The sequence below is a fragment of the Lepus europaeus genome, chromosome 2 (genome assembly GCF_033115175.1).
Source record: "Lepus europaeus isolate LE1 chromosome 2, mLepTim1.pri, whole genome shotgun sequence".
In the NCBI taxonomy this organism is placed as follows: domain Eukaryota; kingdom Metazoa; phylum Chordata; class Mammalia; order Lagomorpha; family Leporidae; genus Lepus; species Lepus europaeus.
In genome coordinates this window covers 106690817-106698623 of record NC_084828.1, presented here as the reverse complement: position 1 = coordinate 106698623, position 7807 = coordinate 106690817, and the positions used below count along the sequence as shown (strand labels likewise).

The 7807-nt window shown below is 38.1% G+C and overlaps 1 non-coding gene across 1 annotated transcript; it reads right to left on the bottom strand.

The window, feature by feature from the left end:
- Positions 1 to 7098: 7098 nt before the first annotated feature.
- LOC133752838 (U7 small nuclear RNA) lies at positions 7099 to 7159 on the bottom strand. Its single transcript, XR_009864981.1, has one exon. It is a non-coding gene; the product is annotated as a U7 small nuclear RNA (small nuclear RNA).
- Between the last annotated feature and the right edge of the window lie 648 nt (positions 7160 to 7807).

Sequence of the window (7807 nt, the reverse complement as noted above, 5' to 3'; positions counted from 1 at the left end):
TGGTTTGACAATGATATAAATCATAGTTTGACAAAACTATATTTGCAATAATACTGATACACTCAGGCATTTTCTTTTTTGTTGATTTTCTTTTTAATTTTAACTTCCACATAAAAGGGATAGAGGTAGTATTTCTGTATCTGGCTTATTCACTCACCATGTCTTCCTGTTGCTTTCATTTTGATGCAAATTGTAGAATTTCATTTGGTTTCATTGGTGAATAATATTCTTTTATACATATGTGTATGTGATATCGGACAAGACCCCCTAAATTCACACTAAAACGTGGCCCCTTAAAGTTCCATAGAAATGCTAGCCAGGGTGCCACATGTACTACCAGAATTTGGGGTGCCTTACGATTTTACCACGGGCTTATTACTAAATCCCCGATATTAATAAGCCCAAGAGGGTTCTTGCCTAATATTTAGAGAAGAATTCTAAATACCGGCACAGATAAATGAGGCAGCATGGTACGTTTTAAGCTTTTATTTAGTAAGAAAGATGCATAGGAGAGTGAGAGCTTTATTTAAGAGAGAGGTAATTAGGGGTTCATACCGAGCACCAGGAATCAGCCACATGGAAGAGCATCTAGGCCAGGAAGCCTAGAGCACATGGCCCGAAGGAAAAAGAGCAGGCTGGGCACACTGTGCCCCAGGCTTTTAACCCACTCCAAAGGGGAGTGGTCAATTAACCTGATTGGCTGGTGGGCACCCTGGTAAGGTCAGGTAGGGGAATGAAGCCACACAAGGGCGTGGCCAAGGCATCAGGTAGGAGCATAAGGTCACACAGGGCGTGGTCTTCCAGTTCACAAATCCGATCAACTCCAACCTGTATGCCTGCCTACTTCATATGTATCTCACATTTTCTTTATCCATTCATCATTGATTCCATATTTTGACTATTGGGAACAGTCCTGTTGTAAACATCATAATGCAGAAATCTCTTTGATACAATGTGTTCATTTGTTTTGAGTGTATAATCAATCAGCAGTGGGATTGATGGATCATATGGCTCACCTATTTCTAGGGTTTTGTTTTAAAGATTTATTTATTTGAAAGGCAGAGTTACAGAGAGAAAGGGCGAGGAGACAGGGAAATAAAGAACAAGCACGCACATGGAAGAGAGAGCAATTGTGCATCCACTGGTTCACTTCCCAAATAGCTGCATCATTTGTGTCTGGGTCAAGCCAAAGCTCGTAGATAGGAACTTCATCTGCAGTTCCCACGTGGATGCAGGAACCAAAGGGTTTGAGTCATTTTATGCTTTTCCAGGCACATTAACAGGGAGCTGTATTGGACGTGGAGAGCTGAGACTAGAACCAGTGCCCATATGGGATTCTGGCTTTGCACGCAGTTTTTTAAAACCCACTCCCCCCCCCACACACACCACAGCAGCAGTGTTCCCTATGTTCCCTATTTCTAGTTTTTTGTTTTTTTTTTTAAGGAATCTCTGTTCTGTTTTCCATGGTGGCTCTGCTAATTTAGATTCTCATCAATAATGTATTACTTCCACTTTTGCCACATCCTTGTTGGCATTTGTTACTTTCTGTCTTTTGGATAATAGCCATTCTGACCAGTGAGGTGATATTTCATTGTGGTTTTAGTTTGCATTTCCCTGATGGCCAGTGATGTTGGGGAGGAGAGATTGATGGATTGATTGTAGCTATTTGGCTTACATGATTATGGAACTGAGAAGTTGCTGATCTAAAGTCAGCAAACAGGAGACCTGGTAAAAGGGTTGATATTGTTCCAGTCTGAGTATAGAGGATTGTGACACCAGAACTAATGACATTCTATCCCAACCTGAATCCATCCATGTCTGAATGTAACAGAAGAATAATTTTTCAGCTTGAAAATATAGAGATACCCCCTTCTTCAACCTTTTATTTCTCTATTCAGGTCTTGCATGCCTTGAATGAAGTCCAGTAACATTGGGTAGGAGAAGCTGTAATCCAGCGATTCTAAATTAATCTTATCTACCAGCTTTTTCATACGCACACATAGAATAATATTTGACCAAATATCTAGGCAATCTGTAGCCAAGTCAACATATAAAATTAACATTGTGAAGCCAACCCTTTGTCAACTTGGCATCCGTATTCTTTCTAAGCGGTTTGTAATTTCCAAATAAATACAAACAACAGGGCATAGGTCCACCTAACATGATAAACAATGCTGCATGCAATTGAAAATACACTGAGTAGATAATGTACTTGAGTAATGTTTACTCTTCTATTTGACATCCCATAATTTAAATCCTATTATGTAAAATTAATAATACTTAAACCTTACAGGTTTTGCATAAATATTTATATGTATATATACATATATGAACATTTCATTATTACGATTATTTATAGTGACTTTCTTCCACTGTTCATTCTGTATTCTCTTTCCCTTTGGCAGGCTCCTTCACTGAATATGGTTCTTTACCTTGTAGAGTGTATAAAACCCTCATTTCTAAAGGACCCAGGCCATTAGTCTTCCTGAATTGATTGAGTTGTTGTTGTTTTATATTGCCCTTAATCACAGGACATGGTAATACTAAGAGATGCCCTAGGGTGTTTCTCACATCTCAAGTGTGCTTTTTCTTATTTCTTTTTTTTTATATTTTTTTAACTTTTATTTAATGAATATAAATTTCCAGTGTACAGCTTATGGATTACAATGGCTTCCCCCTCCCATAACTTCCCTCCCACCCGCAACCCTCCCCTATCCCCCTCCCTCTCCCCTTCCATTCACATCAAGATTCATTTTCAAATCTCTTTATATACAGAAGATCAATTTAGTATAAAGATTTCAACAGTTTGCACCCACATAGAAACACAAAGTGAAACATACTGTTTCAGTACTAGTTATAGCATTAAATCAAAATGTACAGCACATTAAGGACAGAGATCCCACATGAGGAGCAAGTGCACAGTGGCTCCTGTTGTTGACCCAACTAATTGACACTCCTAGTTCATGGCGCCAGTAACCATCCTAGGCTGTCGTCATGAGTTGCCAAGGCTATGGAAGCCTTCCAAGTTTACTGACTCTGATCATATTTAGACAAGGTCATAAAAGACAGAGTGAGGATAGTAACCAATGATCCTAAGAGTGGCATTTACCAGGTTTGAACAATTATACAGCATTAAGTGGGGAAGAGGACCATCAGTACACACATGTTGGGAGTAGAGCCATTGGTGGTAGAGTCGAGGTTATGATTACAAAGGAATGAGGCCCAATTGCACTAGACAGGGCTTTTTTTTATTTCTAATGTGGTATATTTATCCCTTAGTGGTTAGGATCAGTCAGCCCCACAAGCATAGTAAATTCACTTTTTAATATGTTGATTCAGATGCTTGAGAAATCTAAAGTGGTTGTACAAGTCTCAACAGTCAGTTCAGTGAAATCATGGTTGTATCTTTGGTGGGAGTTTCCTCCCTCGGACTTATGATCTTTAGGCCAACATAAAGTTTTGGAGCAAAAAAAAAAAAAAAAGTATTGCTGGTTGGTCACTAAGGGTAGTGAAGAGTGGCATTACTCCCATATCTGCCTTTGATTCCTGGGCCCATGGATCTTGGCTATGGGGAAACAGTACTATGTGTTGGATGATGATTTAGCTGTTATACATGTAGTCTCCCTTTAATGTGCAGTGGAAACTTTCCCAGACCCCCAGGGGGTGTCTGAAACCAGGAATAGTACTTAACTTTAAAAAGACTGTGGTTTTTCCTATATATACATGCCTATGATAAAAAATTTAATTAGAAATTAGGTACAATCTGAAATTAACAAAATAACAATACATTCAAATAATTGTAACAATATGCTGTAAGCAAAATTATCAGAATGTGGAATTGCCTTCCCTCAACATATTTTTCTGTACTCACCCTTCTTGTGATGATGTAGGTGACACCATGCCTGTGTGTGAGATGAATACTAAGCACTCATCATACACTGTGGCTGTAACTTAGTTTGAGGGGCAGCTGCAAAACTAGCATTTTTTTTTTCTTTTTCACAATTTCACAGATGGAAGGCTCATTCTTACCATTGATCTTAGCAACTGTAGCATAGGATTGTTTTTCCTTATTCTATTACAACTTTTACCTTTTCACCTGAAAAAAGAACTTTGCAACTTGTTTGTGACACATCTGAATCTCCAGCATCACTACTGTTGTGCATTGGAGCCATGATTTAAAAAAAAAGAAATGAGTTACCTGAACACAAGTGCTGTGTTACCATGACAATAAATCTGATATAGAGGACTATGGTTAAGGGGCTAATGGGCACCCATCTATTGTAGGATATACACTGTGTATACGCTGGACAAAGGGATGATTCACAGCCTGGACAAGATGGTGCAAGATTTCATAATACTTCTTAGAATGATGTACAACCTAAAACTTATGAATCATTTATGTCTGTAATTTTCCCTTTTATATTTTTGGAAAGTGGTGACTGTAACTGAAATCACAAAAAGGGAAAGCATGAACAAGGAGGGAGTGTCTACAGTCCAGCCTTCTGGAAAACCTTGCCCTAGGCAGGCAAGATACTGCCATCTGACTGGCACTGTAACTGAGCCTTCAAAAGGACACCTCGCCATTCTATTAAACCAGCTGCTTCATGATAATAGGAAATGTGGTGAGACCAGTGCATTCCATGAGCATAGGCCCCATTCAAAGCCAGGAGCTTTTTGAGTCACTTGGTAAATGGACTGGAACAATGCACATGAATGAAGAAAGTGCTGTCTCCAAAACAAAAAGAAGTCCAGTGGGGCACCATGCCTTTTTTGTGGTTGTATTAGGGACCGTGTGTGACATTCATTCTTCAAGAGAGGGTAGTAAATTGTGCTGTGGCTCTTAACGTCTCCAACAAGAAGTGACATATGTCACTTTCACTCAGTAGTCATTGGCAATGTCTATTTCTATAGGCCCACGTGATCTTAAATTGGTCAGGATTGCAGTCATGTCTTGTTTTCAGGGGGCAGAAACTGGGAATATTTGGTGAACAGCACTAATAAAGTTATATTGAAAAGAAAGTGCTTTTGTTATCAATTGTTTAGGCTCTATCCCCAGTGATAAATAAAATTATTTTGGACTTTAGTTCTTCCAATACATATCTTAAAATATATTGACACTATGCATTGACTTCTTGTTGTATATGAAGAGGTTTAATTCATTCACATCATCAACTTCCTGCTTCCTGAATTTGAAATTTCTACTCTACTATTTGCTTTCCTGGGAAGTTAATTGAAGATGTACTTGTGTAAAAATAGTATATATCAAGAAATATTCTTGATCATGGTGACTTGCTATTTCACTATGATAGCTATATTGCTGACTTGCAGAACAATAAAACAAGTGACTTTGGATGGGAGACACTGAGAAATATAATGGGGGATATATAATACATAAAGAATGATTTACAGCTTATACAAAGTTGAGAATATGGTAAAGTCATTTGGCAGAGACCAAAAGGAAAATTCTTTATAAATTGACACAGAAGAGTTTTTCTTAAGCATAGGAGCTCTTAGGAAATTAGCATAGGAAAACATATAGAAATCCTAGCATATGACTCAAGATTACAATAAGCTATATTAATATTATCAATTTTTAAAAAAGATTGTTTTTTGAAAGGCATAGAGAGTGACAGAGGGGTGGGGAGGGGGGGAGGGGATGCGGGAGGGGGAGGGAGAGAGAGAGAAAAGAGGTGAGAGAGAGAGAGAGAGAGAGAGAGAGAGACATCTTCCATCAGCTGGTTTACACACCCAAATGGTCACAACAGCTGTGGCTGTGCCAGGCTAAAACCAGGAGCCAAGGGCCGCTTACAGGTCTCCCGCGTGGGTGGGTACAGGGGCTCAGGCACTTGGGCCATCCTCTGCTGCTTTCCCAGGCACATTAGCAGGGAGCTGGATCAGAAGCAGAGCAGCTGGGTCTCAAATAGGCACTCATATGGAATGCCGGCAGTACAGGTAGTAGCTGAACATGCTATGCCATGGCACCGGTCCCACATTGTTGTAATGATAATATATATTAGACTTGGAAATTTGAAACTAAAATAAATATAAAAATCAATTTAGGGGTTTCAAAATTTGGATAGAGGGGTGAATGTTGTGGCACAATGGGCTAAGCTGTTTTTTGGGACACCTGCATCCCTGTGACTAGGATAGAATCCTCTGCAATTCAGCTCTCTACTACTGTACCTGGGAGGAAGCAAATGATGGCCCAGGTACTTGAATTTTTCCTTTCTATATTAGAGATCTGGATGGAGTTCGCGGCTCTTGAATTTTGCCTCAAGCATCCATTGCTGTTACAGACATTTAGGGAGTGAACCAGCTGATGGAAGATTTTTTTCTCTGTCACTTTGCCATTCAAACAACAAAACAAAATAAAAAATCAAATACAAAACAAATACAAAATAAGTTATTTTTAAAATTTTATGTAAGGTATACAGACTTCATATATACAGGTTTAAGAACATAGTGATACTTACCATCATACCCTGCTGCCCGCCCATGATTCACCCTTCCTCCCCCTTCTTCTCCTATTCCCTTTCTTAACTTTTTTAGGCAACGCAGAAGTAAACATTTATTGATATATTTGTTAACACTTTTTAAGGATCCACTTATATTCTAGTAGTTAGTTGACATATAAAATGATAGAAATATTAAAATCAGTAAGCTAGTAGGAACATAAAATTCCTCGACTGCAAGAAATTCACAGGTCAATTATAAAAAAAATAAGATATTTAAGAAGGCATGATAATATAGCATTATGTTAAAGAGCTTGGGGCTCACAAAAGATGGAAAGACTAACTTTGATTCAAGAGTTGGGGATGGGTATATAAAGAATTGAGACGTGAGCTGGGTTTTGAAGAATGAGTTCAGCAAGTAGTTAAGAAAGAAGATATTAATGGAAAATAAGCTAACGTGTAAACTATAGATGGAGGTATGGTATTGTGAATATAAGACTGGTTGAACTGCTTAATGGCACTTAAACTATAGTTTTGTATGTGGTTTTGAGCAAGAAAGGGCAAATAACAGTGATGTAGCAGATTGTAACAGGTTTTGTGGGACTTTAATAACATTCTGTATTTTTTGTGTTTGTTTTTTTTTTACTGGAGTCTCTCCAGTGAAAACTGGAAAAGTTGCTAGACAAACTCAAAAAGGTATAACACTGTGTGCATTTTGTAGTTTTTAACCAGGGGGGTGACATTATCAGATTCATACTTTTGAGTGGTAATTTTGAGAGTCTGGCAGTCTTTTGAAAGAGGCACATGCTTGATAAATTGGATTGATGATAGAACTATTATCACAGATAGGAACTAAAACTAAATACTTGATGTAATTGAGGTGCTTTCTTAGCCAACTGAGTAGAAACATCTAAAAGGTGTTGGAATTAAATATTTGGAATTTAGAGGAGTCTAGCTAGAGATACATATTCAGAATAATCATGAAAAGTAGTGCTTAAAGTTCTTAGAAGAAATATGAGTAGAGAAAAAAGAGAAGATGAGGAGAGAGCAGTAATATTAATATCCTTTCTAATTGTACAAAATGGGGAGTCAGTACATGTTATCTGTGCTTCATGGAGTTTTAAGTGACAGTGTGGCTCTGCTATTTCAATTTGTACAGGTATCAGTTGAAGGACTGAGGATTATGGTTTAATTATATGTGATTGGGGAAATTAGCTCCCTGAGTAAGAAAATAGGTGTGGCAAACTGTGCTATTCTTTACCTGTCTAGAATGATCTCTGTTCTGCCCTTCCACTCAGGTGATAGTCTCATTTTTTTTACATATAAATCTTTTTTTTTTAATAGTCCATTACTTG